Below are 19,832 nucleotides of genomic sequence, written 5' to 3' on the forward strand. Positions count from 1 at the left end.
AGAAGGAAAGGCATTTTTCAAATAAAGATAAGATGAGTTGAAAAAGATATGAGAAGAAATTAAAAATATTTGAAAAAGAATTGGATTGGAAAAAGATTTATGTTTATGAATTAAGATACATTTGATATTTTTGAAAAAGGGATTTTAGAAATTAGGGTTCTTTAGAAAACCAATTTGATTTTGAAGGATGACATTTTGAAACATGTTTATGCAAGAAATCATGAATTGAAACTTAAAAATTTTGAAAAATTATGAAGAAAAACGAATTGTACCTCCTCCCAGCATCCTGGCGTTAAACGCCCACATGGTGCATGGTTTGGGCGTTTAACGCCCACATGTTGCTTCTCCTGGGCGTTCAACGCCCATGTGATGCTTCTTTCTGGCGTTGAACGCCAGGAAGTCCTTCTTTACTGGGCGTTTTTCTAAACGCCCAGAATGCTAGCAGATTGGCGTTAAACGCCCAGAAGGTTACCCTTACTGGCGTTAAACGCCCAGTGGGTGCTTCTTTTGGGCGTTCAACGCCCAAAATGTTTCTCACTGGCTTTTTCACGCCAGTGAGCTTCCAAATTTTCCTGTAACTCTGTGACTTCAACCAATTGCTATTTCACCTTTTGAAGATACTGTAGCATCTACCTGTAAAACGAATAAAATTAAATTTTGTGATTGGCTGGGTTGCCTCCCAGCAAGCGCTTCTTTAATGTCATTAGCTGGACTATTACTGAGCTTTTAATCAAGTCTCAGTTTTGAGCATTCTTGCTCAAAATTGCCTTCAAGATAATGTTTAACTCTCTGTCCATTAACAATGAACCTTTTGTTAGATTCATTATCCTGAAGCTCTACGTATCCATATGGTGATACACTTATAATTACATATGGACCTCTCCACCGGAATTTTAATTTCCCAGGGAATAATTTGAGCCTAGAATTGAATAACAGAACTTTCTGCCCTGGCTCAAAGACTCTGGATGACAATTTCTTATCATGCCATCTTTTTGCTTTCTCTTTGTAAATTTTTGCATTCTCGAAAGCATTGAGTCTAAATTCCTCTAGCTCATTTAGTTGGAGCAATCGTTTTTCTCCAGCTAACTTGGCATCAAGGTTTAGGAATCTGGTTGCCCAGTAGGCCTTGTGTTCCAGTTCCACTGGCAAGTGACATGCCTTTCCATACACAAGCTGGTATGGAGAGGTCCCTATGGGGGTCTTGAATGCTGTTCTGTATGCCCACAGAGCATCATCCAAGCTTCTTGCCCAATCCTTTCTACGGTTAATTACAGTCCGTTCCAGGATTCTTTTAAGTTCTCTATTTGAGACTTCAGCTTGCCCATTAGTTTGTGGGTGATATGGAGTAGCCACCCTGTGGTTGACTCCATAACGTACCAGAGCAGAATAAAGCTGTTTATTACAGAAATGAGTGCCCCCATCACTGATTAACACTCTAGGGACACCAAATCTGCTGAAGATATGTTTCTGGAGGAACTTTAACACTGTTTTAGTGTCATTAGTGGGTGTTGCAATAGCCTCCACCCATTTGGATACATAATCCACTGCCACCAGAATATAGGTGTTTGAGTATGATGGTGGGAAAGGTCCCATGAAGTCAATGCCCCATACATCAAACAACTCAATCTCCAAGATTCCTTGTTGAGGCATGGCATAACTGTGAGGCAGGTTGCCTGATCTTTGGCAACTATCACAGTTAAGCACAAATGCTCGGGAATCTTTATAGAGAGTAGGCCAGTAGAAGCCACTTTGGAGGACTCTTGTGGCTGTTCGTTCACTTCCAAAATGTCCTCCATACTGTGATCCATGGCAATGCCAAAGGATCTTCTGTGCTTCTTCTTTAGGCACACATCTACGGATTACTCCGTCTGCACATCTCTTAAAGAGATATGGTTCATCCCAAAGATAGTACTTTGCATCTGTGATTAATTTCTTTGATTGCACCTTACTGTACTCTTTGGGTATGAATCTTACTGCCTTGTAGTTTGCAATGTCTGCAAACCATGGCACTTCCTGGACGGCTAGTAGTTGCTCATCCGGAAAGGTTTCAGAAATTTCAGTGAGAGGGGGGGACGCCCCTTCCACTGGTTCTATTCGGGACAGGTGATCTGCTACTTGATTTTCTGTCCCTTTTTTGTCTCTTATTTCTATATCAAACTCTTGCAGAAGCAACACCCATCTAATGAGTCTGGGTTTTGAATCCTGCTTTGTGAGTAGATATTTAAGAGCAGCATGATCAGTGTACACAATCACTTTTGATCCTACTAAGTAGGATCTGAATTTGTCAATGGCGTAAACCACTGCAAGTAGCTCTTTTTCTGTGGTTGTGTAATTCTTCTGTGCATCATTTAGCACACGGCTGGCATAGTAAATGACATGCAGAAGCTTGTCATGCCTTTGTCCCAACACTGCACCAATGGCATGGTCACTGGCATCACACATCAGTTCAAATGGTAATGTCCAGTCTGGTGCAGAGATGATTGGTGCTGTAACCAATTTAGCCTTTAGAGTCTCAAATGCCTGCAGACACTCTTCATCAAAGATGAATGGCGTGTCTGCAGCTAGCAGGTTGCTCAGAGGTTTGGCGATTTTTGAAAAATCCTTTATAAACCTCCTATAAAACCCTGCATGTCCCAGAAAGCTTCTGATTGCCTTAACATTAGCAGGTGGTGGTAATTTTTCAATTACTTCTACCTTAGCTTGGTCCACCTCTATCCCCTTGTTCGAAATTTTGTGCCCAAGGACAACTCCTTCAGTCACCATAAAGTGACATTTTTCCCAGTTTAAAACCAGGTTAGTCTCTTGGCATCTTTTCAGAACAAGTGCTAAATGGTTAAGGCAGGAGCTGAATGAGTCTCCAAATACTGAAAAGTCATCCATGAAGACTTCCAGAAATTTTTCCACCATATCAGAGAAAATTGAGAGCATGCACCTCTGAAAGGTTGCAGGTGCATTGCACAGGCCAAATGGCATCCTTCTGTATGCAAATACTCCAGATGGACATGTGAAGGCCGTTTTCTCCTGATCCTGGGGATCTACTGCAATTTGATTGTAACCTGAATATCCATCCAGGAAGCAGTAGTATTCATGACCTGCTAGTCTTTCTAGCATCTGGTCTATGAATGGTAAAGGAAAATGATCCTTTCTGGTGGCTGTGTTGAGTCTTCTGTAATCAATGCACATGCGCCACCCTGTAACTGTTCTTGTAGGAACCAGTTCATTTTTTTCATTATGAACCACTGTCATGCCACCCTTCTTAGGGACAACTTGGACAGGGCTCACCCAGGGGCTGTCAGAAATAGGATAAATGATCCCAGCCTCTAGTAATTTAGTGACCTCTTTTTGCACCACTTCTTTCATAGCTGGGTTCAGCCGCCTTTGTGGTTGAACCACTGGCTTGGCGTCATCTTCCAACAAGATTTTGTGCATGCATCTGGCTGGGCTAATGCCCTTAAGATCACCAATGGACCACCCAAGAGCTGTCTTGTGTGTCCTTAGCACTTGAATTAGTGCTTCCTCTTCCTGTGGCTCTAAGGTAGAGCTTATAATTACAGGAAAGGTTTCACCTTCTCCCAGAAATGCATATTTCAGGGATGGTGGTAATGGTTTGAGCTCGTGTTTTGGAGGTTTCTCCTCTTCTTGGGGGATTTTCAGAGGTTCTATTATCTTCTCTGATTCCTCCAAATCAGGCTGAACATCTTTAAAGATGTCCTCCAGCTCTGATTCGAGACTCTCAGCCATATTGACCTCTCTTACCAGAGAATCAATAAGATCAACACTCATGCAGTCATTTGGGGTGTCTGGATGTTGCATGGCTTTAACAACATTCAACTTGAACTCCTCCTCATTGACTCTCAAGGTCACTTCCCCTTTTTGGACATCAATGAGGGTTCGGCCAGTTGCTAGGAAAGGTCTTCCTAGAATGAGAGTTGCACTCTTGTGCTCCTCCATTTCCAGCACCACAAAGTCAGTAGGAAAGGCAAATGGCCCAACCTTGACAATCATGTCTTCAATCACGCCTGATGGGTATTTAATGGAGCCATCAGCAAGTTGAAGACATATCCTGGTTGGTTTGATTTCTTCAGTCAAACCAAGCTTTCTGATAGTAGATGCAGGTATTAGGTTGATACTTGCCCCAAGATCGCATAAAGCTTGCTTGGTACAAATACCTTCTAATGTGCATGGTATCATAAAGCTCCCAGGATCTTTAAGCTTCTCAGGTAAGCTTTTCAGAATGACTGCACTGCATTCTTCAGTGAGGTAAACTTTTTCAGTTTCCCTCCAATCCTTCTTATGACTTAAGATCTCTTTCATGAACTTAGCATAAGAGGGTATTTGCTCAAGTGCTTCTGCAAACGGAATCTTTATTTCAAGAGTCCTGAGATAGTCTGCAAAGCGGGCAAATTGCTTATCCTGTTCCGCTTGGCGGAATTTTTGAGGATAAGGCATTTTGGCTTTGTATTCCTCAACCTTAGTTGCTGCAGTTTTATTACCTACAGAAGTGGGTTGGGAAGCCTTTTTAGAAAGGTCAGCACTTGTATGTGACTGATTCCCTACTGGCATTTGAATGCTAGTGGTGGGAGCTGGAGTGGCGTCAAACGCTACTTCCTTGTTTGTTACTGGCGTTTGAACGCCAGAACCATGCTCCTTTTGGGCGTTCAACGCCAGATCCATGCTTGTTTCTGGCGTTGAACGCCAGGAATAAGCATGGTTTGGGCGTTCAGCGCCAGTTTTATCCCTTTCTGGGCTCTGCTTGTCCTCAGAGGGATTTTTAGTAGCCATTTGTTCATCTCCTGTCTTCTTGCTACTTTGAAGTGAGGTATTTAATGTTTTCCCACTTCTTAATTGAACTGCTTGGCATTCTTCTGTTATTTGTCTTGACAGTTGCTTTTCTGTCTGCTTTAATTGTACTTCCATGTTCCTGTTAGCCATTCTTGTTTCCTGTAATATTTCCTTGAATTCGGCTAGCTGCTGAGTTAGAAAATCTAATTGCTGATTGAATTTATTAGCCTGATCCACCGGACTGAGTTCTGCAGTTACTGTTTTAGCTTCTTCTTTCACGGAAGATTCACTGTTCAGATACAGATGCTGATTTCTGGCAACTGTATCAATAAGCTCTTGAGCTTCTTCAATTGTTTTTCTCATGTGTATAGATCCACCAGCTGAGTGGTCTAGAGAAATCTGAGCTTTTTCTGTAAGCCCATAGTAAAAGATGTCTAATTGCACCCATTCTGAAAACATTTCAGAGGGACATTTTCTTAGCATCTCTCTGTATCTCTCCCAGGCATCATAAAGGGATTCATTATCTCCTTGTTTGAAGCCTTGGATGCTTAGCCTTAGCTGTGTCATCCGTTTGGGAGGGAAATAGTGATTCAGGAATTTTTCTGACAGCTGTTTCCATGTTTTTATGCTGTTCTTAGGCTGGTTGTTTAACCACCTCTTAGCTTGATCTTTCACAGCAAATGGAAACAGTAGTAATCTGTAGACATCCTGATCCACTTCCTTATCATGTACTGTATCAGCAATTTGCAGAAATTGTGCCAGAAACTCTGTAGGTTCTTCATGTGGAAGACCAGAATACTGGCAGTTTTGCTGCACCATGATAATGAGCTGAGGATTCAGCTCAAAGCTACTAACTCCAATGGAGGGTATACAAATACTACTCCCATATGAAGCAGTAGTGGGGTTAGCATATGACCCCAGAGTCCTCTTGGACTGATCACTCCCATTTAATTCCATAATGGAATAAAAGAGATGATATGTATGTTGCTATTATCTGTGTTATAATAATGGAATAAATAAAAATAGAATTTGTAAAAATATTTTGAAAGTACTTTGTGAAAATTTTTGAAAAAATTGAAATTGAAATTTGGATTTTATATTAAAAATTTCGAAAAAGTAGTTTTTAAAATTGGTTAGAAAACAAAAATTTTTTTTTTTGAATTTTGAATTTTATAAAGAAAGAGAAAAACACACAAGAGATACAAGACTTAAAATTTTTAGATCTAGTGCTCCTTATTTTCGAAAATTTTTGGAGGGAAAACACCAAGGAACACCAAACTTAAAAATTTTTAAGATCAAGACACAAGAAAAACTCAAGAACACCTTGAAGATTCACAAGAACACCAAGAACAAAAGGAAGAACACCAAACTTAAAATTTTTAGAAAACTTTAAGAAAATTTTCGAAAATTATAAAAGTTAACAATAAAACACCAAACTTGGAGTTTGGCACAGGATTAAATCAAGAAAAATTATTTTTGAAAAAGATTTTCAAAAGTACTGGTGCTCCCTTATCAAGAATATAAGCCAATGCTTTAGCCAATTGGGAATAAATATGACACTTGATGCAGATGTTCTTGAAAAGAAATTATCCTATCAAAATTTAATGACTCTATAACAATAAAAATAAAAATAAAAATAAAAATAAATTATTCCTAATCTAAGAAATAAAATAAGCCTTCAATTGTCCAAACTCAATAATCCCCGGCAACGGCGCCAAAAACTTGGTGGACGAAATTGTGATCACATCAATATAGCATTAATATATTTATTGTAGAATTATGGAACTTAGGATTTTTGGTACGAGTGGGCACAATTCCGTTCAACTAACCAGCAAGTGTACTGGGTCGTCCAAGTAATACCTTACGTGAGTAAGGGTCGAATCCACAGAGATTATTGGTTTGAAGCAATCAATATTTATTTTATTAGTCTTAGTTAGGATGTCAACAAGGATTAATTTGGATTAAAAGTGAAATTACTGGAATTGATAAAAGAGGGAACAATGTTACTTTGATTTGCAGCACTGAGAAATATGTTGGAGTTTTGGAGATACTTTGTCCTCTGATTTCAACTCTTCCTTGAAATCCTCTTCTCACACGCAGGTTCCTTCCATGGCAAGCTCTATGTAGGGTGTCACCGTTGTCAATGGCTACTTCCCATCCTCGCAGTGAAAACTATGCACGCACTCTGTCACAGTACGGCTAATCACCGGTTGGTTCCCGCTCCTACTGGAATAGAATCACTCTTTTGCGTCTGTCACTAACGCCCAGCAGGTTAAATTTTGAAGCACGTCACAGTCATTCAATCCCGGAATCCTACTCGGAATACCACAGACAAGGTTTAGACTTTCCGGATTCTCATGAATGCCGCCATCAATCCGGCTTATACCACGAAGATTCTGTTGGGGAATCTAAGAGATATTCATTCGATCTGATGTAGAACGGAGGTGGTTGTCAGGCACACGTTCATGGGTTGAGGAAGGTGATGAGTGTCACGGATCATCACCTTCTCCACAGTTAAGCGCAAATAAACATCTCAGATAAGAACAAGCGTGTTTGAATGGAAAACAAAGGAATTGTATTAAATCATCGAGACGCTGCAGAGCTCCTCACCCCCAACAATGGAGTTTAGAGACTCATGCCGTCACAAAGTATGTAATTCAGATCTGAAAATGTCATGAGGTACAAGAAATGTCTATAAAAGTTGTTTAAATAGTAAACTAATAACCTAGGGTTACAGAAAATGAATAAACTAAGATAATTGGTGCAGAAATCCACTTCTGGGGCCCACTTGGTGTGTGCTGGGGCTGAGACTAAAGCTTTCCACGTGCAAAGGCCTTTCTTGGCGTCAAACTTCAGGTTATGACGTGTTTTGGGCGTTCAACTCCGGATAATGACGTTTTTCTGGCGTTTAACTCCAGACAGCAGCATGAACTTGGCGTTTAACGCCAAGTTACGTCATTTATCCTCGCGCAAAGTATGGACTATTATATATTGCTGGAAAGCCCTGGATGTCTACTTTCCAACGCCGTTGAGAGCGCGCCAATTGGACTCCTGTAGCTCCAGAAAATCCATTTCGAGTGCAGGGAGGTCAGGATCCAACAGCATCAGCAGTCCTTTTTCAGCCTAAGTCAGATTTTTGCTCAGCTCCCTCAATTTCAGCCAGAAAATACCTGAAATCACAGAAAAACATACAAACTTATAGTAAAGTCCAGAAATATGATTTTTGCCTAAAAACTAATATTATTTTACTAAAAACTAACTGAAACATGCTAAAATCTACATGAAATTACCCCCAAAAAGCGTACAAAATATCCGCTCATCAAAAGGCAACATACTTGAAATATTGAATCAAATCATTAATTGTTAGCAAGTATTTTTGAAAAATGGAAAGAAATTGATTTTGAAAATATATGATTGAAAAGATATGATTTGAAAAAAATTTGATTTTGAAAAATTATGAAAACTTTGAAAAATTTTTGAATTAAAAACAAAATCTTCCCTCTTGTGCCATCCTGGCGTTAAACACCCAGAATGGTATCCATTCTGGCGTTTAACGCCCAAAATGCTACCCTTTTGGGCGTTAAACGCCCAGCCCCTGGTTGGCGTTTAAACGCCAGTTTTTCTTCTTCACTGGGCGTTTTGAATGCCCAGCTTTTTCTGTGTAATTCCTCTGTTGTATGTTCTGAATCTTCAATTCTCTGTATTATTGACTTGAAATGACACAAATAAAATTTTTTTTTGAATTTTTAATGATGAGGAATAATCTAAATGCAACTAAAATCAAATAAACAATGCATGCAAGACACCAAACTTAGAAGTTTGTATACTGTTGACATTAACAAATTGAGAATGCATATGAGAGACAACAAAACACTCAAGACAAGAGAATTTAAAGATCAAAGCACGGAAATCATCAAGAACAACTTGAAGATCAATGAAGACACATGAATGAATTCAAAAAATGCAAGAAGAACAGAAACATGCAATTGACATCAAACATAAAATGAGACACTAGATTCAAACATAAAATATTTTTGATTTTTATGACTTTGTAATTTTTTTGGATTTTTTGAAAATTATATGGAAAAGAAAATAAAGAGATTCAAAATTTTTAATAAGAATTCCAGGAATCATGCAATGTTAGTCTAAAGCTTTAGTCTAAAAAGATTAGACATGGCTAGCCAAGCTTCAACAGGACATTACATTCAAGAGCTAAATTGATGAAAATCAATCAGCTTTGGTGATGATGAAAACATCACCTTGAAACTCTAGAATTCATTCTTAAAAATTCTGAAGAAAAATACCTAATCTAAGCAACAAGATGAATCGTCAGTTGTCCAAACTCGAACAATCCCCAGCAACGGCGCCAAAAACTTGGTGCACGAAATTGTGATCATCAATGGCGCCATCAACATGGTATGCTCAATTGCAATCTCAACTCTTTATCACAACTTCGCACAACTAACCAGCAAGTGCACTGGGTCGTCCAAGTAATAAACCTTACACGAGTAAGGGTCGATCCCACGGAGATTGTTGGTATGAAGCAAGCTTTGGTCATCTTGTAAATCTCAGTCAGGCGGATTCAAATGGTTATGGAGGATTAATAATTAAAAGATGAATAAAACATAAAATAAAGATAGAGATACTTATGTAATTCATTGGTGAGAATTTCAGATAAGCGTATGGAGATGCTTTGTCCCTTCCGTCTCTCTGCTTTCCTACTGTCTTCATCCAATCCTTCTTACTCCTTTCCATGGCAAGCTGTATGTTGGGCATCACCATTGTCAATGGCTACAGTCCCGTCCTCTCAGTGAAAATGTTCAACGCGCTCTGTCACAGCACGTCTATTCATCTGTCGGTTCTCGATCATGTCGGAATAGAATCCAGTGATTCTTTTGCGTCTGTCACTAACGCCCCACAATCGCGAGTTTGAAGCTCGTCACAGTCATTCAATCCTTAAATCCTACTCAGAATACCACAGACAAGGTTTAGACCTTCCGGATTCTCAAGAATGCCGTCATCAATTCTAGCTTATACCACGAAGATTCTGATTAAGGAATCAAAGAGATAAACATTCAAGCCTTGTTTGCTTGTAGAACGGAAGTGGTTGTCAGGCACGCGTTCATAAGTGAGAATGATGATGAGCGTCACATAATCATCACATTTATCAAGTTCTTGAGTGCGAATGAATATCTTTGGAACAAGAATAAGATGAATTGAATAGAATAACAATAGTAATTGCATTAATACTCGAGGTACAGCAGAGCTCCACACCTTAATCTATGGTGTGTAGAAACTCCACCATTGAAAATACATAAGAACAAGGTCTAGGCATGGCTGAGAGGCCAGCCCCCCATGATCTAAGAACTAGACGTCCAATGATGATCCTAAGATCTAAATTGATCAAAAGATTAAAATACAATAGCAAAAGGTCCTATTTATAGAGAACTAGTAGCTTAGGGTTTACAAAAATGAGTAAATGACGTAAAAATCCACTTCCGGGCCCACTTGGTGTGTTCTTGGGCTGAGCATTGAAGCTTTCATGTGTAGAGACTTTTCTTGGAGTTAAACGCGCAATTGAGAGCTCGCCAATTGGGCTTCTGTAGCTCCAGAAAATCCACTTCGAGTGCAGGGAGGTCAGAATCCAACAGCATCTGCAGTCCTTTTCAGCCTCTGAATCAGATTTTTGCTCAGGTCCCTCAATTTCAGCCAAAAAATACCTGAAATCACAGAAAAACACACAAACTCATAGTAAAGTCCAGAAAAGTGAATTTTAAATAAAAACTAATAAAAATATAATAAAAACTAACTAAAACATACTAAAAACATACTAAAAACAATGCCAAAAAGCGTATAAATTATCCGCTCATCAACGGTTCCTTAAATAAAACTGGAAGCGGCGCAAGTGTTATAATTGAAAGTGACCAAGGAACCCAAATCGAACTCTCCATTAAATTTGGGTTCCCTGCCTTAAACAACCAAGCAGAATATGAGGCACTGCTAGCTAGTTTGAAGCTGGCTAAGGAGGTTGGAGCTCAAAAGCTTATCATCTTCAGTGACTCACATATAGTCACTTCGCAAATAGCAGGAAGCTACCAAGCCAAAGATCCCACCATGAAAAAGTACTTGGACAAAACCAGGGAATAGCTCGGACAAATTAGAGAGTATGAGATCCGTCACATACCCCGAGAACAGAATGCCCGAGCTGACGCACTCTCAAAACTAGCCAGCACCAAACCAGGTGGCAACAATAGAAGTCTCATCCAAGAAATTCTGCAAAATCCATCAATCTCAAAAGAAGAAAAAGTTCTGGCAATAACAGGTAAGGATCAAGGATGGATGACTCTCATAATTAACTACCTCAAAACAGAAGCACTCCCCACAGAGGAAAAAGAGGCGAAGAGGTTGAAACGGGAGGCACAATACTACACTATCATAAACAATACTCTATACAAAAGAGGGATTTCAATACCATTGTTAAAATGTGTACCAACTTCTAGCACAAAGGAAGTTCTAGAAGAAATACACAGTGGCATTTATGGCAATCACCTCGGAGTGCAAGCACTTACCAAAAAAGTACTTCAGGCAGGGTTTTATTGGCCAACCCTACAAAAGGAAGCCACAGAGTGCGTAAAGACATGTCCATCATGCCAGAAACATGCCAACTTTCGCACCGCCCCACCAGAGGAACTCATCAGCGTGACCTCACCTTAGCCATTCGTAAAATGGGGACTCGATCTTCTTGGACCCTTCCCTCAGGGATCGGGACAAGTTAAATTCCTCATAGTAGGGATAGACTATTTCACAAAGGGATCAAGGCAGAACCCCTAGCTAATGTCACTGCTCAAGGAAGTCAAAAATTCTTATATAGAAACATTGTCACAAGGTTCGGGGTTCCATACTCCATCACCACAGACAATGGTACCCAGTTCACAGACGCGGGCTTTAGAAAGCTAGCGGCCAACTTGAACATAAAACAACAATTCACTTTCGTAGAACATCCCCAAGCCAATGGACAAGCCGAAGCTGCCAACAAAGTCATACTAGCCGGGCTGAAACGGAGATTACAGGACGCGAAGGAAGCCTGGGCCGAGGAGCTCCCACAAGTCTTATGGGCATATCAAACAATGCCACATTCCACCACGAAGGAATCAGCCTTCCGATTAGCATACAGAATGGAGGCAATGATCCCAATAGAGATTGAAGAAAGTTCGCCTAGAGTGATCCACTATAGTGAAGAAGCCAACTCCCAACTTCAAAGGGAAGAACTCGACCTACTTCCAGAAGTCCGAGAAAGAGCTCGGATTAGGGAAGTGGCATTAAAATGACGAATGGCTGCGAGATACAATCAAAAGGTAGTATAGTGAGTTTTTGCTGAGAACGACCTTATCCTAATCTGAAATGATATCGGAACAACTCGACCTGGAGAAGGAAAGTTTGCAGCAAACTGGAAAGGACCCTACCGAGTCATAGAAGTACTTGGAAAGGGCTACTACAGACTATCCGAACTCGATGGGCAAGAGCTTCCTAGGTCGTGGCATGCCTGCAACCTAAGAAGATACTATAGTTAGGGATGATAAAGGATCTTAGGATAAGGCACACTCTTTTTCCTGAAAAGGTTTTTTAATGAGGTGCCAAGCCAAGACCTACAAATCACCCGACTTAAAGGATTAACCTCCCGCATGTATATATTTGCATTTTCTTTTGAATAAAATATGTTTAGATCTTCTACAAACGCTCAAGCCGCATTAATCTGAAACATTCATCGTCCGATTATAAAGCTACAGATCGGCAGAAAGTGAAAGCCAAATTCACTGCGCGATCACGATAAAGACCAAAAATGAAAACCAAATTCATTAAAAGGTCGATCAAACGAGGGTTAAACCCAATCTCTACAAAATCGGCAAAGATGAAAATAGAATAATGCAAGAAGTTATAGAAAGTGATCCATAGAAAGGACCTGACGAGGTCCTAATAAAATGAATTGCTATAAAATAACTTAAAAACTGGCCGACATAAAGAAGTCGGACCAGTCGCAGCAGCAGAAGTTATAAGTAAATCCCTGGAAAGAGGTCTGGCCAGCCCTATAAAAGAGGATTATTATAACTTAGAAGGGCCCGACGTGGCGAAGTTGGCCCAAAGCATAAGAGTTATAAAAGTAATCCCTGAAAGAGACCTAAACAAGGTCCAAGAAAGAGGATTACAAAATAACTCAGCAGGGCCCGACGTGACGAAGTCGGCCCGAAATATAAAGCTACAAAGGTAATCCCTGAAAGAGACCTGAACAATGTCCAAGAAAGAGGATTACAAAACAACTCAGTAGGGCCCGACGTGACGAAGTCGGCCCAAAATGTAAAGCTACAAAGGTAATCACTGAAAGAGACCTGAACAAGGTCACAGAAAGAGGATTACAAAACAACTTAGTAGGGCCCGACGTGACGAAGTCAGCCCGAAACATGAAGCTACAAAAGTAATCCCTGAAAGAGACCTGAACAAGGTCCAAGAAAGAGGATTATAAAATAGCTCCGCAGGACCCGACGTGACGAGGTCGGTTCAACACATAAAAGTTATAAAAATAATCCGTGAAAGAGATTTGAACAAGGTCCAAGAAAGAGGATTACAAAAATAACTTAGAAGGGCCCGACATGACGAGATCGGCTCAACACATAAAAGTTATAAAAGTAATCCCTGAAAGAGACTTGAGCAAGGTCCAAGAAAGAGGATTACAAAAATAACTTAGAAGGGCCTAACATGACGAGATCGGCTCAACACATAAAAGTTATAAAAGTAGTCCCTGAAAGAGACTTGAGCAAGGTCCAAGAAAGAGGATTACAAAATAACTTAGAAGAAACCAACACAACGAAGTCGGCCTCTTGAAAACCTTAACGTTCTAAAAGGTAAATCCTAACAGAGACCTTACCAAGGCCCAAACGGAAAGGATTACTAGAAATAACTACAGGCTAAAAAGAAAAGGTCAACATACAAGTTGGACCCAACCTCAAAGAATCAAGCCACAAGTACGAAATACAAAGGCAACCCAAAGAGGACGACAAAGCTCCAAAACTCCCGAAAAGAACCTGATAAAGGCACAAGATCTAATAATAACAAACTCAAGAGGCTACCAAGGTTGGCCCCAAAAGCTTGGAAATCACTTTGTTTTTCCAAAATAAAGTTGCTAAACAAGCAACTAAAGTAGCAGAAAGTCAGAACTATTAGTCACAAAATATAAAAAAGTTCAAAAGCCCACAAGTCGGGCTGACTACACAAAACATCTAGAATAATCATTGAGGACCGAAAGACTTCCTAGTAGCATCAACACGAGGCAAAGGAGGACGAGTCTGGAGAGGCACCACATCCACCGTCCCGTCATCCCAATTCAAGATTTGGCAATCAGGTTCTGACTCAGGATGACCAACCTCGGCTAGAGGAGGTATAGAGGTCGGCGCGACAGAGGTCTTTGTGGCAGGCATTGAATGAGGGACGACGTCATCATCATTAAGGTCATCAGGAACGATTTTACCATCTCTTACAACATTGTCTAAACTGAAGAGAGTAAGATCGAGCTCGGGTGCAAGAATTCGAACCTGCTCCTTCAGGTTCTCATAAGCAGCATTTACACTGCCTACAAGGTGACCTTGAAGCTCAGCATAATCAGCTCGAGCTGACTCTAAATAATCCCTGAGATGCATTATCTCTTTATAAGTCGTGACATAGCTATCCTTGTGCTTCAATGCCGTATCCTCAGCTAATCTCAAAGAAGCCGCCAAGGAAAGAGAGCTAGCCTTTTCGCCCTCCAATTCCTTCTCTAGCTTGGTCACCTTTTTCTCAAGTTCCTCCTTCAGACTCTTTATCCGATCAAAGTCCGATTTAGCATCCTCCATAAAAGCTCTCGTAGTATGAATGGAAAGATCTTGTGCAGTTCGATATAAAGCCGCACCCATATGTGCCATCTTGACACTGCTCCGAGTAATAAAGTCCAAATGGCAAAGAAGAGAAACATCGTCAGTGGGCATGGTACCATAAGGACTGATTTGCTGGTCCACAAACTCGACAGCATCAAAATCAGGAGCATCAAGGTTAAAAGGCTCCATAGCTTTTTTTTTCTGGAGGATGAGCGCTGGTGGAAGAAGAGGTAGCAGTGAAAGTCTGCGAAGGATCGGCCAAACGAACCCGAGGAGTAGGAATCATCCTCCTTGGCCCAGGAGAGCTCGGGACAGACAGCTTCGACAAAACCTGGGAGGACCCTTCTCCAACCACCTTGGCCGGGACGTTCTGAGTCGCGGTAGCTTTCCTCGCCTTCTTAAAGGCCTTCGGCGAGTCATTGTTCTTCGGCTTCTCTGAAAAATAAAAAAGATACAGCAGCTTACAAACCAGAAAAGAAGGAAGAAAACAAAACAAATGGAGACACAGTTTATAATACCCAGCACAGTACGGATCAAAGATGGATCCCCCAAAAAATCTCTTGGTCTCAAGATGGGGAGGTTCCCCCCAAATATCCTCCAAAGCAGCAACAAAAGCCTACTCAACCTCGTCTAACATCTCCCAGGTATACCTAGATACCACTACATTCCTCTGCCATTTTAAAGGAAAACGAGGCTCGCCATTCTCATCCAAAAAGAAAGGACGAGCTCCTTCAACAGCTCGAATCTTGAAAAAATAATTCTTAAAATCTTGGAAAGACTCATCATACATGGAAAAAACCTTATGTCCCTGGGCCGACCTAAAAGAAATCCAAGAAGCTTTCTTTTTGGTAGTTCCAGGCTTGGTCAACAGAAACAGATACAGGAAAAGAGTTAAAGAGGGCGTAACACTGAATTCATGACAAACCAGCTGAAAAATCTTAGTAAAACCCCAAGAATTCGGATGAAGCTGAGATGGGGCTACATTACAAGACCACAACAGGTCGGTCTCAAAGGAAGTAAAGGGAAGGGTAATGTTCATCTGGCTAAAAAAGAAATCATATGCATAAAAGAAGGGACGCTCCCCCTGGGTCAGAACAAGAAAGCAGACCCTGTCGTCAGAATCGGGTGCCACCAACTCATAGTTGCGTTCTTGATTCTCACTACTACATATCTGATGGTGTTTCCTAAGCTCCACACAGAACTCCGAGTTAGCTAGAGATACACATAGCAACACAAGGGAGTCCAACCAGTCGGACATTCCCTCAGGAACCTTAGAAGACGCCTCGACAATGTTTTTGCGAAAGGACATGGCCAACTAATCCTACAAACAAAGAAAAGGAAATGGATTACTAACCCAAAAACAAACTCGGGCAATATGGAAGCAACTCAGACAACGCGACCTCAAGCACACAAACAGTAAAAGAAAGACCCCAAGACGCACACCGAGGTCCAGGTGCATCCTTTGGAGGTAATGACAGAGTAAAGTCTCAGAAAAAATCTACAAAAGCTAAACATCCTAATGAAACCCTCAACAGAGAAAATAACTCTCTCCCAACAAGCAGCGTACCGAGAAGAAAAAGGCGAAAATCAAAGAAAAACATCGTCTCCATCAAAGAAAAGCGATCAACAGGACAAAAAGCCATCAAAAGGAGCAACCTTTCTCAAAAACAATAGTTCAGAAAGCAGCGGTAACACACGAAGCCCTAAAGGAGCCAAACCGAGAAAATTCACCCAAAAGCATACATAAGGTCAAAAGGAAACCAGAAAAACATGCATCACAGTGATAAACCCAGCATGATAATATGAAAAGATTCAAGGTTTCCAAACATGCACTTAGTCAAAATCAAAACTTCATCAAAGAATCAAATACAGAGCAGTAGAAATAGACGACGAAAGAAAAAGCAAAACCAACCTGGAAAAGGAGAAGAGTATGGAAGGAAGTTAAAGACGAAGAAATTAGGAATGGCCGTCGAAATCAAAGAAAGCGCCCACGATCACCAAACAAAGAGAAACGCAAAAATGCATATGACAAGCGAAAATAGAAAAATGAGAAAGAAAAGGGGAAGTTACAGAGAAGGGAAAAACCATTTTTGTGTGTAAAGTTTAAAATAAAAGAAAAACGGGGCATTAAAAACCAATTAATGAGGGCATTAAAACCCTCGCACATTCCCAAGGCTAGGAAGCTAATACAAAAGCGTGCGTTTCAGAGGAAACGAAAGAGGAAACGTTCCGGATTCAAAAAGGAACTCTACAAAGATGAAATCGACAAAATGCTCGAGTTCGGCTTCACCCGAGAAGGTTCGAAGTCCTCAAACTAAGACTCGACCTTTAAAATAAAAGTCAAGCTCGAGTAAGGGCACTATTCATACCTTGGGTCAAGCTGTCCGACCCGGGATGTCAGGCGATAAAGCGACCGACCTCTGTAGTTCAGACCTTCTGACCTCTTCTTAAAGAGCTCGGCCAAATTGCCAAGAAAGCCCAGAAAAGGGCCCAAATGGAGGAACACGACCCAAATCCAGAGGCAACCCATGCCTACAGAGAGAAGGGCGGTTCCCTTGAAGATAAGATGACCTCACTCAAAGATAAGATAAGATAACTAACTTATCTTATCTCACAAGGTCGCTCAACACCATTATAAATACACTGGAGCACCCAGGTATAACTGATACTCTAATTCTACTCAATACCTGCCTAATACCCTTGCTAACTTAAGCATCGGAGTCCCTTGCAGGTACCCCCCCACCCTCCGGGGACGAGGATTAGCACCACCACCAAATCCAAATAGATCGGATACAACAGCTCCGACCAGTACAGAAGATCTCGTCCGAGATCGACCTACTGTTTCAGGTAACCCTTGGAACAGCATATATTAGAAAAGTAACTTGAACTAGAAGAAAATATAGCAAGGGTAGTATAATTAAAGAGGAAATTAAAGATCACTTACAAAGATATGAGCAAATCCAAGATCAAAACTAAAAGTATACAATTCTACAATGAAACCTAGATGAAACCTTAAGAGAGAATTCTCTAAACTACACTACTCCTACTCCTAATTATCTGTTTTCTATCTAAAAGTGAGCTCCCTTCATATGGAATGATGTTTCCTTAATATAGCACTCCAAATGGCTTAAGCAACTCTAAATATTGGGCCAAGAGAGCCCCAAATTCGTGAGCCACGTGCTTCATTAATGAAATCACGCGCTGGGATTTGTGCATACGCACAGATGTGTGCGTACACGCACTTGTTGATTTCTGTACTTATGCGTATGCACAGGAGGTTGTGCGTATGCACACTTGACTGTGTATTTCTCCTTTGTTTTCTTCATGTGTTCTCCCTTCTTGCATGCTTTCTTCCACTTTTGCTTAGCCATTCTTGCCTATGGGACCTGAAATCACTCACAAAATATATCATGGCATCAAATGGGATAAAAATGGAATTAAAATGATCAATTTAAGCACAAAAACGTATGTTTTTACATTTAGGTCCAATTCAGGGAGAAATCACAAAAGTATGCTATTTTAGTGAATAAGTGTAGGTTATATGATGAAATCCATCTAATTCAAGTCAAAATTTACCATCAAATTTGGATTTATCAATGTCCCGTAGCTGGACAGTCCGTTGGTGAGCACATATCTCAAGAGGAATTCAAATCTCTTGGAGAAATTATCTAGAAAGGTCTAAGTGTTCGGCCACATCTTGTGATGGAGGGTCAACAAAGTCTTAAGTCTCAACCTGGAACAAGTGGGGAGAACCACTGCATCTACCCAGGAAAACTCGCGACTCGAATGTCTCAAATCAAATTAAATTCAAACACGAGCGTGATAACACCCATACATTGCCATCAACAGATATTCAATAGTATACAAACGGGATATCACCCAGACCTTGCCAATCTCAGCCAATCCGCCATACTCAATCATCACCAATCTCATCATCCATTTCTTATATAAATTTAATGTTCAGTAAGTTCATTTCTCACAAGCTTTCATCAATATTCACTAACTCAAATCCATAATCTCATCCAAAACCTCAACTCAACATAATCTATTTGTTCACGCTCATTCCTAAGCCTAAAAACAAGTCTCTGGACCTTAATTAGGGGTTACAGAAGTTTACAAACTTGCTAGAAAAGTCAAATAGTTGAAAACAGAGTTTAAGTGTAAAAAAAGAGCTTGCGCATACGCATCATACTGTGCATACGCATGCACCCGAACGACATTCTCAGCTTGTGCGTACAGATGACCCCTGTGCGTACGGAAAACTTGCAAAATTTCTGGACAGACGTACGCATGCCCCTCGTGCGTATGCACGAGCAGTTACATCCATTCTGGTCCTTACGTAGGCACCATTGTGTGTGTGGGCACACATACCAGAAATTCTGGTTTGCTGCAAAATCACAGAATTTCAGTTTTTAACCTTAAACTTCAAACACGCATAATTTTTTTGTTAAAAAAATATTTTCCATCCGTTCTTCGAACATCATAAACTACTTAGACCCAGTTTTCTTTAAAACAAGTTTCACAAAATTTGAAGGTCCGAGAGCCAAGTTAGGACACATTGAGGTTGGTTAAGAAGTAGTTTTTACCAAATTTTGCACAATGCTCATTTTGACAAATTCTCCAATCCAACTTGTTCCAAACCATACCAATACCATTTCTAGGCATTCCAACTTATTGTCTCAATCTATCAACAGTAGCTTGCGTAGCAAAAGCCATGTTCTCTAATGCGGCCATAAAGTTCACCGGATAACCTTGCTCACGTCCACGAGATGCCATTTAGGTCTTGTCCACATTGAACAATTGATTTTAAGGTGATCAGTTTTAATATATCCAGTTTAGTGCTTCGAATTCTCAAAAGTATGCTCATGAATAGTCATGCTATATGGTGCACGAATCTGCAATCCGTACAACTAACCAGCAAGTGCATTGGGTCGTCCAAGTAATACCTTACGCGAGTAAGGGTTGATCCCACGGAGATTATTGGTTTGAAGCAAGCTATATTTATTTTATTAATCTTAGTCAGGATGCCAATAAGGTTATTTGGATTTAATTGTAAGAAGTAAAAATATTTGGAATAAGGAATTGTTACTTTATTAATGGAGAACATATTGGAGTTTTGGAGATGCTTTGTCCTTTGAATTTCTGCAA

Source organism: Arachis hypogaea, chromosome 4, assembly GCF_003086295.3.
Source record: "Arachis hypogaea cultivar Tifrunner chromosome 4, arahy.Tifrunner.gnm2.J5K5, whole genome shotgun sequence".
NCBI classification, from domain to species: Eukaryota; Viridiplantae; Streptophyta; class Magnoliopsida; order Fabales; family Fabaceae; genus Arachis; species Arachis hypogaea.